Source organism: Ascidiella aspersa, chromosome 3 (assembly GCF_963924565.1).
Source record: "Ascidiella aspersa chromosome 3, kaAscAspe10.2, whole genome shotgun sequence".
Classification (NCBI taxonomy): domain Eukaryota; kingdom Metazoa; phylum Chordata; class Ascidiacea; order Phlebobranchia; family Ascidiidae; genus Ascidiella; species Ascidiella aspersa.
Window position 1 is genome coordinate 23,125,452 of NC_139449.1, and position 17,064 is coordinate 23,142,515.

The window sequence follows — 17,064 nt, forward strand, 5'->3', positions numbered from 1 at the left end:
CGCTGTCATTTTTAAATGTGTTTTCGCTTCAAAGTTAACAAGTTTGCCTATTTAAACTAGCTTTTATTTTTTTTTTCTAGACTACACGATATGTTACGCCCTTGACATGAATCCGCCAAATGTATTTAAACTCGAATGAATCTACTTTATTTATGACGTGATTTTCCAATGTCATATTGAAAGTTGTTATCGCGCCCACCAATTAAGCATCTTAATAACTTTCCCTTCTTGGTTTGTTGTTACGTAGGGGGGGGGGGGGGTGGATGTTTAAAATAATCTGTCGAGTCTAAGGGGGTGTTTACAACAACGACAAATAGACCGTGACGAAAAGTTGTTTTTTTTTAGCTTATAGTGAAAACGACAAAGGATCACAAAACTGTAATCTCGAAGTTTCTTTCATCTAAATATATGTCGTTGGTTTTACTTATATAAGGTTGATGCGGATTTAAAAAAAAAAGTCGGTGGAAAAAAAATTGTGTCTTTTTTTTTAAATAAAAAAACAAATCAAAATAGTAAAAAAAAAAGAAAAAAAAATCAAAATAGTAAAGCTCTCACGCAGCTAACGACCATTTACTTTTGCATTTGGTCATACTTCCTCTTTTTAAAGCCGAATATCGCTCGGAAGTTCGCACAGAAGGTAACATCATAAGAAAGCGTAACATGGTCGGGACAGCTTCGGCATATTTACATTGATAAATAACATATCGCGCGCATAAAAGGACACAATTCACAAATGTTTTGCACGGTTCATTTTTGCGCACTCCAAAGAGTAATTGCTCGCGGGAAAAAACACACGATATTCGAAGTTTAGTACTTAACCACGCACTCACGTTTTCCCAGTATAGACACGTAACAGGACACAAATAAAACAAGTGGTACAGGGTTTCCGTGGCCTTTTTGCGAAAAGTACATTGGTTAGATTCGGTTTTACCAAACGAATAAAGGGAGTCATTTGTAACAATTGCGCCCAAGTTAAGCTTTATCTGAAAGCTTCTTAGTTTGTTTTCGATTGTTGAATTGTAGAGGTTGCGGTAGATTTTCTCCCATGGCAGACGTGCACTACCGCAATTTAAGGTCCAGTGCCATTTTAATTGAGCTTTTGGGGGAAAGAGAATTGTTGTTTGTATTTTTTCGTAAACCGATATGGAGTTATACGGCTTGATAAATAATTTTAATGTTTGGGTTCTGAGGCATGCGTGTGTTTTGATTGCAAGTCTCATTAAACTAATTTGCCTCGGCAATCAACCTCGCTTTGCTTCAATAAGTATTGCTGTTGTCTGATTACAATTCCACACAGTTTGTGTTGGCTATTATGGGCAAACCGGCTAATGCCGGCAAGCTGATCCTGAGAACTGGACATTTTATTTTGTAAGCAATCCTTTTTATACACAAAACTTAGAAGAGAAATTTTCTGTGCGAGAAAAAGGTTATGACGCAGCAATGACACGGCAAATTGTTACATTATCTAATATTAATTTCGTCACACGGGTGTTGGCTTATCGCCTTTCTCTGTCAACTTATCTCCTACAAGGAAGTTAGCATCTGTCCATATTAGTACACGAAAAGCGGCTTCTAACTGTAAACACAATTTCAATCATTGTTTTGAGATGCGGCTTATGTGCCAATTCTCAAAGCGGCGATTTAAGGTCGAACACTCTAGTACAATATGAGGAAGGATATGCGTCAATTTTTGCTATTTGTCATGTGTGAAACAGCCGAATGCTTTGTTCTCATAATGACAGCGAGTGTTTGGTAAAAGGCGTAAAAAAAAAGTGACAAATCATAAAATATTTGATAAATATACAACAGGATGTTTTTGGTAAGGATGCGTTATGACAATTTTGATAATTAGACAAGAAATAATAAAGGGGCGCATGTTTTTGTTGTTCGTTAATTACTTAAAACGATTAATTAAACACGTAAAAATGGCCACTGCCACCACAGATACTCGGTCGCTAAATTTTTGGCCAGGGTGCATATAAAGCCCTGGCTGTTTGTTTCCTTGTTTGTGTTGTTATGTTTTTTTGTTTGTGGAATGCTCGTGGAGCGTTGGTCGCGAATTGTCCGATCATTGAACGCGTTTGCGCGATTGTTTTTTTTTATGCTTCAATTCATGCTTCTTCGACATTTGTTTCATTGTTCTTGTGTGCCAGGTGGCACGCTTCTTTTGTGTTGCAACGATGATCTTGACGTCAGCATTTGCTGATTGCTTGAAACATCGTTTGCTTGCTGTTCGAACTCAATGTTCGCATCTTGACGTCAGCATTTGCTGATTGCTTGAAACATCGTTTGCTTGCTGTTCGAACTCAATGTTCGCCATGACAGAGCAGTGCTGTTTCGCTTTTGCCGTCGAAATTTGTGAAGCATCTGGGGAAAACCCCGTTCGGTGTTCTTTTGAAAACCGATCCGCGCCTTGCGTTTGATCTCTGCAGCGCCCAACGCTTGTTTGTGTTTGTTTCTGAAAATTAAAATAATTTTCGGCAGATATGTTGTCCAAATATTGGGGAGTACACTGTGGCAATTTAGGCCATTCAACACTTACACTTTGATTGCGAATATATTCTTTACTCTTTATATATATCAATTTTTTTCTTTTTGGTTTTTTCATTGTTGAATTTTTTTTTTTTTTTTTTATATATAGGCGCTTTAGGTTACATTTCAAATTCACACAAATTACAATTCATTACAATACATAATTACTCACATTACACATCTCTTTGCGATTCAATACAAAATTAAATTCTATTGATTTTTAACATTGAGCAACATTTCCTTAAAAATTTGCATTTTTTTAGTTTGCACAATTCGTTCAATGTAAGTTTTAAAATAACGACGCATCACAAGAAAATACGCTTTGAAGTTGCTGCTTATTCACTATTGCTTTCAACAAAAGGCAGGAAATGGGGTGTTCATAAAGTTGTGATTTGAAAGCTAATGTTTCACGTGTGGATAAATCATTATGCTTTTTGATACGAGGTATTTAAACTCGTGTGTAAACGCGGCTGGGTGATGAGAGAAAAACAGACAAAAACCCAAAACGTACCAATTGTTTAAAAGAATTCGGAAATTTAACACAAAATTATTTCGTGCGCAACAAAATTAAGTCGTGATTCACAAGTTTAACGCTTTGATTTCAAACTATTGAGCTCCAAGCACAAAATTTAAGCTCTTTTAAAATTTATCAAAAGATCGTGCGATAAACGTTTAAGCTTAGACTTCATAGATATAGACTATACATAATTTGCGAAATGCGATACATAATGGTTTAATAAAAAGTCGCATTAAAACAATTTACAGACCTTTCAGTCGATATTTTAATAATTATACATATATATATTAAAAGTATAATAGATTTTCACCTGATAAACTAGGCAGAATCAGTTATTGTGAAATCCATAATTCCGTTTCGTTTTCCATGATTCCAAACGGTGGTGTAGTCTTTGTCGGCAACGCTTGTTTATATTTAGTGTTCCGTAATCCAAGCAAATGCTTTGCTGACGATATGGAGCGTCTTTTCACGTATCTTTCGATGAGATTAATTTCTTCTAAAGCTGGCTTCTTGCAAGTTCCAAACATGACAGTTTTTAGGCGGCCGTTTGTAGGTGGTCCATACAGATTTAGGCACATATTTTTTCTTTGAGCTTCGTTTCTTCAGTCTTCTTGGGAAAGTAGTTTGCAGGTGGTTCGTTCCTCACTCGGAGGGCATCAATTTGAGGCATGCGTGTGTTTTGATTGCAAGTCTCATTAAACTAATTTGCCTCGGCAATCAACCTCGCTATTGCTTCAATAAGTATTGCTGTTGTCTGATTACAATTCCACACAGTTTGTGTTGGCTATTATGGGCAAACCGGCTAATGCCGGCAAGCTGATCTTGAGAACTGGACATTTTATTTTGTAAGCAATCCTTTTTATACACAAAACTTAGAAGAGAAATTTTCTGTGCGAGAAAAAGGTTATGACGCAGCAATGACACGGCAAATTGTTACATTATCTAATATTAATTTCGTCACACGGGTGTTGGCTTATCGCCTTTCTCTGTCAACTTATCTCCTACAAGGAAGTTAGCATCTGTCCATATTAGTACACGAAAAGCGGCTTCTAACTGTAAACACAATTTCAATCATTGTTTTGAGATGCGGCTTATGTGCCAATTCTCAAAGCGGCGATTTAAGGTCGAACACTCTAGTACAATATGAGGAAGGATATGCGTCAATTTTTGCTATTTGTCATGTGTGAAACAGCCGAATGCTTTGTTCTCATAATGACAGCGAGTGTTTGGTAAAAGGCGTAAAAAAAAAGTGACAAATCATAAAATATTTGATAAATATACAACAGGATGTTTTTGGTAAGGATGCGTTATGACAATTTTGATAATTAGACAAGAAATAATAAAGGGGCGCATGTTTTTGTTGTTCGTTAATTACTTAAAACGATTAATTAAACACGTAAAAATGGCCACTGCCACCACAGTTCTATACGATCGGAACGTTGTTGCGCTACCCGAATCCCATTCTTCTGGGAGACTCGATATTAATTTTATGAATTGGACAAAATCTGTGTTGTTATAGGTGTAAAGTTAAATTTATTTACTAATGTGTCATATTGTAGATACTCGCCGTTTCTATTCAATCAATCCTGGTGAAAAATTATATTGGAATCTATAAGTGATGGAATAAAAAAAAACATTTGAGCGGAATTTTACTTTTTTGTTTAGCCAAAGCGGACGGCTGTTTGGCGTTGGATCTATAATTTCCAAGAGTTGTTTGCACGCCGTTATTGCGCAACGTAACGTTCGCATAGGAATTACGCCTTGTGATTGCATTGTTTGTTCCTATGTTCCCATTAAGAAGCGCTTCTGATCTGTTACCTTGGATAAAGGGGTCTTCGATTTGTTTCCAATCCGCTTCCGCGTTTTCGTCGAGTAGTGTATAGATCCATTTTGTATGTAAGGCTAACAAGTAATTATCTACATTGACCATGCCTGTCACCCCATTTGCAATACTCGCACTCAAAGTCTCTTTTTTCACCCTCTCCCATTTGGACCCCCATAAAAATGGAAAGAGGATTCGTTTCACTTTGGAGATAAAGTATTTCGGTACACTAACCGGGACAACACTGATTTCAAAGGTTAAAATTGGGATCATGAGGCTCTTAATAACTGTTTTTTTTTCGAGGAGCGAGATACCCCTTGAGGACCAGATATTTGGCATTGTTTCTTGAAAAGACCGCTCTCTATCGACCCTGATACGCCTCCAAGTGGAGTTTTGAATCGCGTTTAGTCATGCGTTAAAAGAACAACAATACCAGCCGGTATCTTATGTTTCCTAGAAAACACTCACTTTTTATCACCTTGTCTGGTGGCGTTCACTTAAAAAAAAAATGACCAGCCGTATTGTTAAAGTTGGTTTGTTAATGAGTAGAAATGCTCGGGATAATTTTTTAAAACATTCGACATCATTACAGCCCTTTCCCCATTTCGAAGTGGACTACAAATACGTGGACTGTGATGGTTTAAATCAACAAGAAATTATTTGTAGTGTCGATGGACTTGAAGTTTTAGTTACCGATCCAGCATGCATTAAATCCTGGTTGAATGCTGTTCCAAAATCCGTTAAATGGATACAAGCAACTTGGGCTGGCTTAGATGCGATGATGAAGGGACTTGGCAACGAGCTCAGTACATTTAAACCTCATTTTGTTCTGACTATGGCAAAGGGATGCTTTGGACCAATGATTGCAGAGTATGTTTTAGCTGCCATCTTTTCTATGAAAAGGCAGTTCAAGGCTTTATACATGGCACAAGAACAACATAAATGGTTGTTGGAAAAAGATGCGCCCTGTTTATTCAGGTAATATTAATAATATTAAACAATAAATTTGCTTTATGGTTTTACTTTACTGTTTTTTTAGATCTATAAAACATTTAGCATTGAACAAATGTTAGGCTTGTGGTTCCTGACCTTTTATGGCTTACGGCACCCCCAGAAAAATAAATAGATTGTGGTACCCCTACTAGAGTTTTTGTTTTAGCGACTTACTAATATGCACCAAACAACCACGCACATGTAGGAAAACATCATTTTTTGTATTCTAACCATACCGGTTGGAAAGTAAGGCCTGCACGAGAATTTATCTGTCTCCCCCGGGCAAAATCCAAACTTTCCAACCTGGTAATCATACACCCGTCTGGAAATTGGCAGATCTCGACAAGATCTTGCATGTGCTGGGCCGAAAAAATTATAGTTAGAAACTTACAATTAAGGTCAAAAATGCACACTGCCAGGCGCCATTATAGCATATAGGAAGACCAGGTGCATATTTATTTTCTGGGGGTGCAGGTCTAGTTTGTTAATCGCGGCTGCACTTGTCATACTTTCCATAGTGGACCATACTCAAAGAGTTGTATTAGGAGACTTATCAACAAAGTAAAAAAACAGATTTTTAAATAATCCCAAATACCGTCTGAGCATTAGGGAACCACTGTATTAGGCAAAGTAATATCAACTGTAAAAAGATTGTATGATTTTAAGATTTAATTTTAATAATGATGCATTCCCAGTTATCCATTCTGCATTTCATGGCGCTTCTCGCTGAGATCTTTGGTTTGTTGCCACAATTTTTCAGGTGTGCAATCCTGTATTTTTTCACAAGTAACATTTCCAATGCTATAACAAACTAATATTTTTCCTCAATTTAGGTGAAAGTTAATTACTAATAAAGGTCTGCATTTAAGTTTCTTAAAATAAATCTAGGGTCTGCAGTCTGCACCCTGCACAGAATGCAGATTGGCCGTTTACCTCTCTAAACATGAAATTTGCTGGTAATAGTACTTTAGTTTGGAAAGTATGCTGTGTGTAAGATTTTCTGGAGTGCAAGAAATTTAATAGTATCATAATATTCTTTCACCAGAACGTGAAAAAAATGTAAACATGGAAGGAACTAGGGGGAGGTTCATCTTTTAACTTGATGATCTAAAACATTTAGTACTAAAAAACACTGTTTTTAGTTTCCAACCTTTTACATCATTGACACTTGGAGTCCTTGGAGCAGGGGATATTGGTTTGGAAATTGCCAAAATGGCAAAAATGGTTGGAATGACAGTTTACGGATTGAAACGTACTCCTCCAAATCTAGAACAAACTAAATATGTGGATAAATTCTTTAAAATGGAAGAGCTTGATCAACTTCTTTCTAGTTGTGATTTTATCTGCAATGTTCTACAACATCTTTAACTCAAGACCTCCTTTCAGGTATATTAAGCAAAGAATGAAATAGTTTATGTGGATAAGTATTTAATGTAAAAACAAGCAATCTTGGGCTTTATTTTGTAGATAAGCGTTTAAAGATTTGTCACCTAAAAAGTCCTGGTTTTATTAATGTTGGACGTGGTGATATAATATCTGAGCACAGCTTGATCGAAGCTCTAAATGAAGGATGGATTTCTGCAGCATTTTTGGACGTCTTCAAGGAGGAGCCACTTCCAGCAAATAATCCACTTTGGAAAATAAAAAACATTACTATTACTCCACATAGTTCTGGTCCTACACAGCCTGGTATGATTTGGTCTGTTTTTCAAAAAAATTTACAACTTTACTTAAGTGATAAACCACTTAGTTATCAGTTTAATTGGAAAGCGCTCTACTAACCATTGCAGTTTTAGATGGTATTTTGTGTTTTAAGTATGAGAATATTTAGTTATGCTATTAGCACTTAGACAATTTTGGTGGCTGCAAGGGGAGGGTCATGTGGCTGAAGAACTCTGTAGGTCTGTTTATAGCGGTAGATTATATTCTTGATGTATTCTGTATATTGCCTTCTAGTGTCTGCTTATATCTTTGGTACTTCCTCTCTTGGCAATAGCCACCCTGTCTCTTGCCGGGTCATAACCACAACCTCTGGACCCTTGCTTTCCTTATACTTGACCACCTCCTGATGTAGAACAAACTTTAAGCAAGCTAACAGTAGGGGAAGTGCGGGACCCATGGAACGGATTTGTTTTTTCGCTAATATCTTTCGAATTACAACTTAAAAACACTCGCGGTAAGTTTCTTGGGAAAGCTCACAACTATGGGTACCTACATGGAAAAAATAATTGAAATCTGACATATCCAAGTTTTTTTTTAAAAAAAACTTTTTGTTCCATCGGTCCCACCCCAAAGGACCTATGGAACAGAGCATGACTGCATCTAAAGATACTGCGCTGAGTATTCCTGAAGTGCATAACTACTCATTTAATGGTGCATTAATAGTGGCACAAATGTATTTTGAGAAATAAAATAAAAACACATGGAAACAAGCACAACATGCTGAAATGACATTTTTTTTATTTCTGGTGGAAGTTGCAACCCAGGTTTATTATATCCATTGGTTTTATGATTTAGGAGAAAATATCTGCAAATATAATAATAGTCAAATGTACGATTTCGTCGAATCCCGAGCCCGACTCTGACTCTACAGCCTGTTTTCCGCTAAATTACGTAACTCAATACAGTGGATGTTCAGCAATCCACTCATAGGGATATCATATAAAATAATTCATCCACTCGCAATAAATGTTTCGAAAATATTCACCATATGCTAATCCGCTTGTTACAAATTGCAGTTGACGGCAATACCAGTTTTTGGTACTGCACATGCGCACGTCGGACTCGGGACTCTGTTAGTTTTACGTGGTGTTACGTACTCGAGTCCGACTCCGCAGCCCTGGTCCTCAGTAAACAACCCCTTACGAGATGTTCTTGTCTTAAAAGCTGCCATACTAATATCTTTAAAATCTAAAAATATGGTCACAAAATGATCAAAAGACCAATGGAACAAACTGTTCCTAAAGGTCCTCTAATCGCCATTTTTTAAAAAACACCCATGGCTAGCCAGTACTTTGAACCAAATTAAACAAACTAACTTTCAACATGTACCTCGGTAACCCCTCTGTCCACAAAAAATATTCACTGATTTACAATTGCCTAAATGCTATCAAAACACCTTACGAATATAAACTAAAAAGTACATTTTTTACCTAGAAAAATGAAAAATTGGAATGAAAAAACATTTCCAAAAGCATGCTATATGGAGCTTTTTGGACAAAGTTCGGTAGGTATACAAAATCTCATTTCCACAACCAAAATTTTATTTGGTTCTGCCAACAGGGGGCGCAATATGCCGGTGTTCCATTGGTCCCCATGTTCCATGGGTCCCGCACTTCCCACTTAGTAATCAGCAACACTATATAATATGCCATACACGACCATGCCCCCTTGAAAATGTTTGACTACATAATATGCCAAACATGGCCATGCCCCCTTGAAATTTTTTTACTATATAATATGTCATACATGGCCGTAAATGTAAGAATTTCGTGCTTTGCGCAAAATCTGTATCACGTTTCTAGTTTATCTTACCCCATTATGATAAATTTGTCTTTGATCAAGGCGTCGTGCGTTTAACATGTAAAATGAAATTGTTAACAACTTTAAGTTAAAAGTAACACCTTACAAACCTAAAACTTGAACTTAGTAAACGAACTGTGTGGTATTTTTAAGATTACTTGTTTAGATATTCCTTTGCGACGGAGCGTTTTAGCGTAACTTTGTGACGCCTTGTATGACGTAACTTGTGAAATCAATTTATTCCAACTGCCTGTTTAACTTGCTCCGTTGTAGGGCAGATTGATGCTAACACACACAAAACACATTTAGGTTTATATCTTTACATGACCTTATCACAATAAAACCAAACTGCAAATATAAATCGTTATATTATAATTTCAATTTTTCATATATTTCTCCTAAAATGATATAAAAATACAGTGGCCTACCTAGCAATACTGTAAACTCGAAACATAGCTAAAATCTAATATCGGTACCATTGAAATATACAATCAACAGTATAACTAGCATTTTTACTTAATTTCTGGTTTTATCTTTTTTCAATAAAGCTACTCAATACCAACAAATGGCCGTATGGCCGGTTTTAGCATTGATTAGGAGAGAGTTTCCTTCGCAAACCCCATAAAACTGCTTCGCGGACCTTTTAGGGATCGGTTTTAGATTTCGAGGCTACATCGAAAATCTTGCGAATTTACAACACACCAATAGTAATTTGCATTTGCGCATGTCTTACACTATTGCCATGTGCTATTGCAAATTAACTGTCGACAAATTAAACCTAAATATTCATAATAACATTGGACAGTTGGCCTGTTCAAAGTTGAAAATAGGTTAAAATACTGTAAATTGGTCAATCCTATAAAGCGATCACAGGTTAAAGCTTAATTAGCTTGATAATAAATTGCAAAGCCCAAAAGGTCGAGTAGATTGACAGCATCTTGGTTAAGACGATTTCGATTCTTACAGTTTGTTTACCCATTTAAAACTAAGGGGGGGTTAACAACAAATTGCGTTTATTGCGGCGGTTTAACACAGGAAGCAATTTTCACTTTCAATCGGGTTGCTGATTTTTCTTAAGCCGTTTACTACTGAGATTCCGTGTTTGCGTAAATATTAAACAAGTATTAAAACAACAATTATTGCTACTATACACACGTCCATCTGTAAACCTGTGATTTGGCAATCGCTGTGTCTTTAACCACGGAAGATTAATTTTACTTTCAAACAAGATTTCTTACGTTTGTCGCAGTTGGGCACCGGGGATACATTTTTTCTTGAATACCGTACCACACAAGTCAACAATCGCTACTACAACTTGGGTAATTCGTTTGTTAGTGATTCCCAAGCGATAAATCTTATGCGGGATTTCGTTATTTACTAAACCACTCGACGAAAATGCGGAGCTGATTGGAAACAAATCAAAGGCCCTTTTCTTCAAGATAACAGACTATAAGCCTTCTTTTTTGAAAACATAGGAACAAACAATGTATAGTTACCAGGCGTATACTCCCTCTGCGAACGTTACGTTGCGCAATAACGGCGTGAAAACAACTCTTAAAAATAATCATAGATCCAAAGGCAAACAGCCGTCCGCTTCTGCAAAACAAAAAATACCATTCAACTGTTTTTCTATGCCATCACTTATCGAATCTAACGTTATTTTTTTACAAGACATTGAATATAAACGACGAATACCTATAATATGAAGCATTGCCAAATAAATTTAACTTTTCATCAAACAACACAGATTTGGTAAAATTCATTATTAATATCGAATCTCCCAGAAGAATGAGATTCGGGTAGAATAACAACGTCACGATCGTGTAGAACCGAAACTTTAAAAATATTATTCACCAGTACAATTCCACCAAAACGGTTTACGAACAAATAAGTCGCGGGAGTGCACGTCTGCGTTGGAAAAGCATATATTAAAACCCGTACAAATCAACAATCGAAAACAAACTAACAAGCTTCCAGATTAAGTTCAACTTCAGCGCAATTATAACAAAGTAATCCCTTTATTCATTTAAAAAATTAGAATCGAAAGTATTTACTTTCTGCAAAAAGCTAGGGAAGACCGTATACCAGCTATTTTATTTGTGTCCTGTGACGTGTTTATACTGGGAAAACTTAAGCGCGTGGTTAAGTATGAAACTACGAATATCGTGTTTTTTTTCGCCAAGCAATTACTATTCGAAGTGCACAAAGATGAACCGTGCAAAACGTTTGTGAACTGTGTCCTTTTATGTGCAAGGTACGTAATTTATCAATGTAAACACACCGAAAGTGCCCCGACTATGTTACGCTTTTTCAAGATGTTATATTCTGTGCAAAATTTCGAGCAATATTCGGCTTTAAAAAAGGAAATATGGCTGTACACAAAAGTAAATGGTCGTTAGCTGCCTGAGGACTTTTGTATTATAATTTGTTTTACTTGTGCTTTTTTAGCCATCTTATTTATTAACATAAAAAGAAAATTATTGCGGTAGCGATATGCTTGCCATAAATTTAACGGCTGTAGCCGTTTTGTGGCGAACTAATTCGTTTGGCCGCGAGCATCGCCGTCGAAAAGTTTTAATCTAATCTAAACATTGCATCCGCTTTTATAATATCCAAAACTGTAAGATAAAAAATCTGTAGTCTGCATCGCTTTGCAATGTTTCGTTATGCATGATTAGTATATGTATTCGCTGTTCACCTGCGTATCCTGTTGTCACAGTTCGCTTGAGGCGTACAATTGTTCACACGTGATCTAACACAGACTCTACAAAGCCCCGAATTATCTTAATTTAAGCGCTACAAGCGTTTAAAACAAATCGAAACGGGTGGAAGTGCAACAAAACATGAATTTTTTTGTGCCTTGTTCATGAAATGTACAGTTTTAGTGAGTTTGTTGTGATATGATAGTTAACCACTAGGAAAAGGTTATAAGTAAGGGTGTCGCGAACCATACATATTTGGAAAGTTCAAAAAGGTTTGGAACAACTTGTGTAGCGCAACGTAATGCACGTTTAGAAATAAGTAAAAGTTCTAAGACTTTTGAAAATATGAATTTGCATTATTTAGCCCTCTGACGAAGATGTTATGCTATCCGCAACAGTACTGTTTTGTTACATGTTAATTGCCGCGTTTCATTTTTCATAGTGAGCAAATTTACACGGACATTACCACGAAGTATATGCGATAACAACAGCATGATAAATGTTATCGTTTTGTTTAACCAAGCAAAATCCAGGTAGATTTCGCAATTTATCATTGATTTACATCGCCTCATTCGCCGGTGCAACGCCAGTATCCTTTACAGTAAAATTAAACTGGTAAATAGGCTACTCTTTATTTTTTTTATTTAACCTGGGTACGCCGGGTATTTCGTCTAGTTAATTATTTAGGTTTTTTATTATTATTATTATATGTATTTTAGTGTGGCCCGCCGACGTACTCAAATTATTTCATGCGGCTCTCAGCAATACTCGAGTTTTACACTCATGCTTTGAATAACATAAAAAGGGCATGCAAAAAAGCTAGGGCCTATATATTTTAGTTTTTAACTTTTCAGTAACTAATAGCGCTGTGCATTCCTCTTAAAAATGCCAAACGTGTTGTTAAAGTCGGTTTGTTAGTGACGAGAAAACTTGGGGAAGATTTTTTGCAACGTTGGAGTTCCTTAAACCTACTTCAGCATGATGAGATAACCTGCAAGTACTTGGACCCGAAGGTTGGGATCCGGCCCGCCGATGTTATTCATCCGGCCCGCCGCCTCTTTGACCATTTAGACACGAGTCCGTTTCACATACTTTTTGACTATTTTAACTACGTAAGTGCGAAATTTTTTTGCGCTCCCCGCGACATCATTCTACATCTGGTTTGTTTACGTTTAATGTTGTATTTTCACCTAGATCAGCGCTTCTTTACCCTTGCGCCGTTGAAGGCAGCCAAGTGCGTCAACTCGAATTTTAAAACAAACGCCTTTTTCGCTCTTCGCGCCAACACTTTACAGCCTTCTTAAATGTTATTACGATCCGAGGTCCGGCTGATTCACAGTTGTTTTAACATGAAAATAACACAATTCTGAGTTATCATTTTGTGCGGCCCGCAGAGATCTTTCTGAGTTTGGTTTTGGCCCACGAATAGAAAAAGGTTGCCAACCCCTGGTTTAGGCGAATCTGATGTTAATAAAAATCTGTCCAACTGGTAATTCAGTGTATTGTTTTATTGTACACACCTATATAAATTGACCAAAAATCTTGAGTTACCGTATATATTTTTCTAAATCTTATTAACAAACAAATTTTGGGATTATTGGATTTTTTTGTAATAAGCAACGTGCTTTCTTTGAACCAAGTGCCTGAGTTTCGGCTTACGTTACCCACCTACTCATATACCGGTATAGTTAAATCGCTATCAGGACTCAGCGCTCTCAAAAACCGCGGTTTTAAATCTAATTTTGGCAGTATTTGCTGCTGTCAAAAGGTAAATTGTTTCACCGCAACTGCCGTTTTGCCAATCTGGTATACCCCTTCGTCGAATAAGGCACTGTTTGTTCAAGTTATATATTCTGTCGTAATCTTCCCGTTGTACCCATAAAAAATAAACAACTCCCGACTGCAGCACATAAATTGCTGCTACTTAAGGTTCTAAAGTTTGTGCAGTACCCTTGAATTGTTTTAGAACAGTGGTTCTTAAACTTATTGAGAAACCGCCCCCCTTTCACAATTTTAACAAAACTTGCGCCCCACCTTGTTTCAAAATAAAAAACATAAAGCAGAACAGCAATCTCTTTCCAGGTAAGTTGCATTAATGCGAATGATGTAACTGTTTGCGAATGATGTAAATTGCTACCATTTGAAGTCATTGTCATTAACGGGGAGATTTATTTTACACATTCAGTTTGCATTGTTTGTTTTCAGTTGCCAATCCTTAAAAGGAATGACTTTGGTAATCCTTGGAACAGGTGATATTGGTACCGAAATTGCAAGGTTGGCAGAGGCTGTTGGAATGACAGTTCATGGAATGAAACGTACTCCCCCCAAATCAGAACAAAAACTTTTTGTTGATAAATTCTTTAAAACGGAAGAGCTTGACCAATATCTTTCCGACTGCGATTTTATTTGCAATATTTTATCCTCAACTTCTTTAACACGGGATATGCTGTCAAGTATTATTTGTCATCCGATATTTCTTTTAATTCTACTTTAACTTATATTATTCTATTTTGGCAATAGATAAGCGTTTAAAAGTCTGTTATGAGAGAGGAGTCCCGGTTTCATAAATGTTGGACGTGGTGATGTCATATTTGAGCATAACTTGAATGGTGCTTTAAACGAAAGGTGGATCTCTGCAGCGGCTTTGGATGTTTTTAAGGGGGATAACTTTAGATTCTAAACCAGGGGTCGGCAACCTTTTTCTAGTCGCGGGCCAAAACCAAACTTAAAAAGGTCTCTGCGGGCTGCACAAAATGATAACCAAGAAGTGTGTTAATAAAATGTTAAAAATAATAAAAAATGTATATCCAATATTTTTTAATACTTTTTCCCATTTTGCGCTACATACTTGGCAGCCTTCCACGGCGTAACGGTAAAGAAGCGCTGATCTAGTTGAAAAGCCAGCATCAAAACGTAAACAAACCGTACGTATAATGAACATTCGCGCAAAGCGTGAAAACTTTTCGCAATTAAGTAGTTAAAATAGTCAAAAAGTATGTGAAATAGACTCGTGTCTAATTTGTCAAAGAGGCGGCGGGCCGGATGAATAACATCGGATCCGGCCCGCGGGCCGTAGGTTGCCGACCCCTGTTCTAAACGGAATCACTATGTAACGCCCTTGGTTAATTAAAACGTCGCACCAGGACTCCGCGGCACACCGTTTGATAACCTTTAACTAAAATGATCTATTAAATATTTGACATACGGTAGTCAAAAAGTATTATGAAAATGTTTCCAAATCGTTTAGGATTAGGCCTATTTTACTGGTGTAAAGGTGCGTGTACAACCAACCTTCGGAACGTTTGTCATTTGAATAAATTATATTCAAGAAGATTCACGTGCTTTTGGCTGCATATCATAAATTAATATAGTTACGAAGCATAGATTAATATTGCATCATGTGGTCACACATGAGTGCTCATTCATGACGTAATGCGCTCATACATTATGACGTTTTAAAGTTGTGTTGTTACTGCTGACTTCCAGCGTGTAGTTTTTGTTTACAATAAACTGAAAGAATTATAAAAGACCGAGAATCATACTCGACGAAAGAATAGGGTTCATATATTAAATAGAAGTTTGTAATGCTTTCGACGTTGTGGCTTAATGTGATTTTTTTTTCATTTTTTTATATCAGTACTCAGTATACTAATAACCTTTGAGCAGTTACCACCGAAGTCGAACCGTTTGACTTTTCCGGTTCAGGTTCGGTTCGGGTTCAAGGATTTTTTCGGATTCCGGTTCAGTTTCGGTTCGGGGGAATTTAAAAGATCCGGTTCAGCTACGGTTCGACCATAGCTATTTCAAAACCGCTTCATAAAGTTCCGGTTCAGATACAATATAATTTGCGTTAAATCTCAAAATGTGGTTCGATAAATGTAGAGAATAATGTTTGAATTGTAAGTCATTTAATCTAAATTATGTGACTTATTAAAAAAACAGCAACTCATTATTCAAATATCTAAAAAATCAACGGCGCTGGTCTATAACCCTACCACAACAAAACACCATTTGGGTTAGGGTACAGGTTAGCGTTTGGGTTAAGGTAGGTCAAGTATTATTATTAAATTTGGAATATAATAATACTTGACCCACCCACACCCAAACGCTAACCCGCATGCTAACTCAAATTTTGTGCGTTGATTTTAGAACTGTGGTAGGATTCTAGACCAGCGCCAAATCAACAATTTGTTCATTCAATATTTATATTTTTTTCATAAAATTTCGAACATGGCATAACTTGACTCTGTAAACTAGAAGTTGTGACGTCATGCAGGAGCAAACCGCTTTTATTTACTGGTTCGGGTTCGTTTAAGGTTCAGGTACTTTTAAATTATTCGGTACAGTTCCGGTTCGGCTCCTTAAAATCTTATAAAAACCGGTTCAGTTACGGTTCGGATAAAATTGACCCAAAACTTTCGACTCCCTGGTTACCACCCAGATTGGAAAGTTTGGATTTTGCGCGGGGGAGATGATTTTGCTGCTTGAATTTGCACGGCTGTAATAACGTTATTTGTAAAATTTGCCTGGCTGAAAATGGAGCACTAAACTGAAAACCGTTAGCGCGACGTAAGTTTACCGCGTTTGAGTGATTTTTCGCGGCTGACTGCATTTTACGTTGATTTTACATAAAATGCGCGGCTGTGACCGCGGCTGAGCGAGAAACTGCAGGCCTTACTTTCCAACCTGGGTTACCACCAGTTTTCACCGTGTATTAGAAAACAAAGTATGTCTTACTTGATAAATAGCACTGAGTTAACTTTGGTAAAACAAGCAACATTGACCTTTGAAATTAAGAAAAAAACAGTTTTGGCACAGCGCCAGTGTGTATTTCGTAGCAAGTGCTCACTAGGGTTCCTCTTTTTTCCGGATTTTTTCACTCCCGAGAAACGGGATTAAAAAATGAAAATTCCCTCGAATCCCAACGTAATTATTTTACTTTTTAGGCCTAATTGCGTCATAATGATGTTTAAAAT

At 36.8% G+C, this 17,064-nt stretch overlaps 1 pseudogene across 1 annotated transcript; it reads left to right on the plus strand.

Annotated features, from left to right (window-relative positions):
* Nucleotides 1-5,320: 5,320 nt before the first annotated feature.
* On the plus strand, nucleotides 5,321-9,503 carry LOC146160936 (uncharacterized; annotated as a pseudogene). The gene is made up of 3 exons (XR_014494664.1): nucleotides 5,321-5,849; nucleotides 7,007-7,250; nucleotides 7,332-9,503. The product of XR_014494664.1 is annotated as an uncharacterized LOC146160936 (transcript).
* The last annotated feature ends 7,561 nt before the right edge of the window (nucleotides 9,504-17,064 follow it).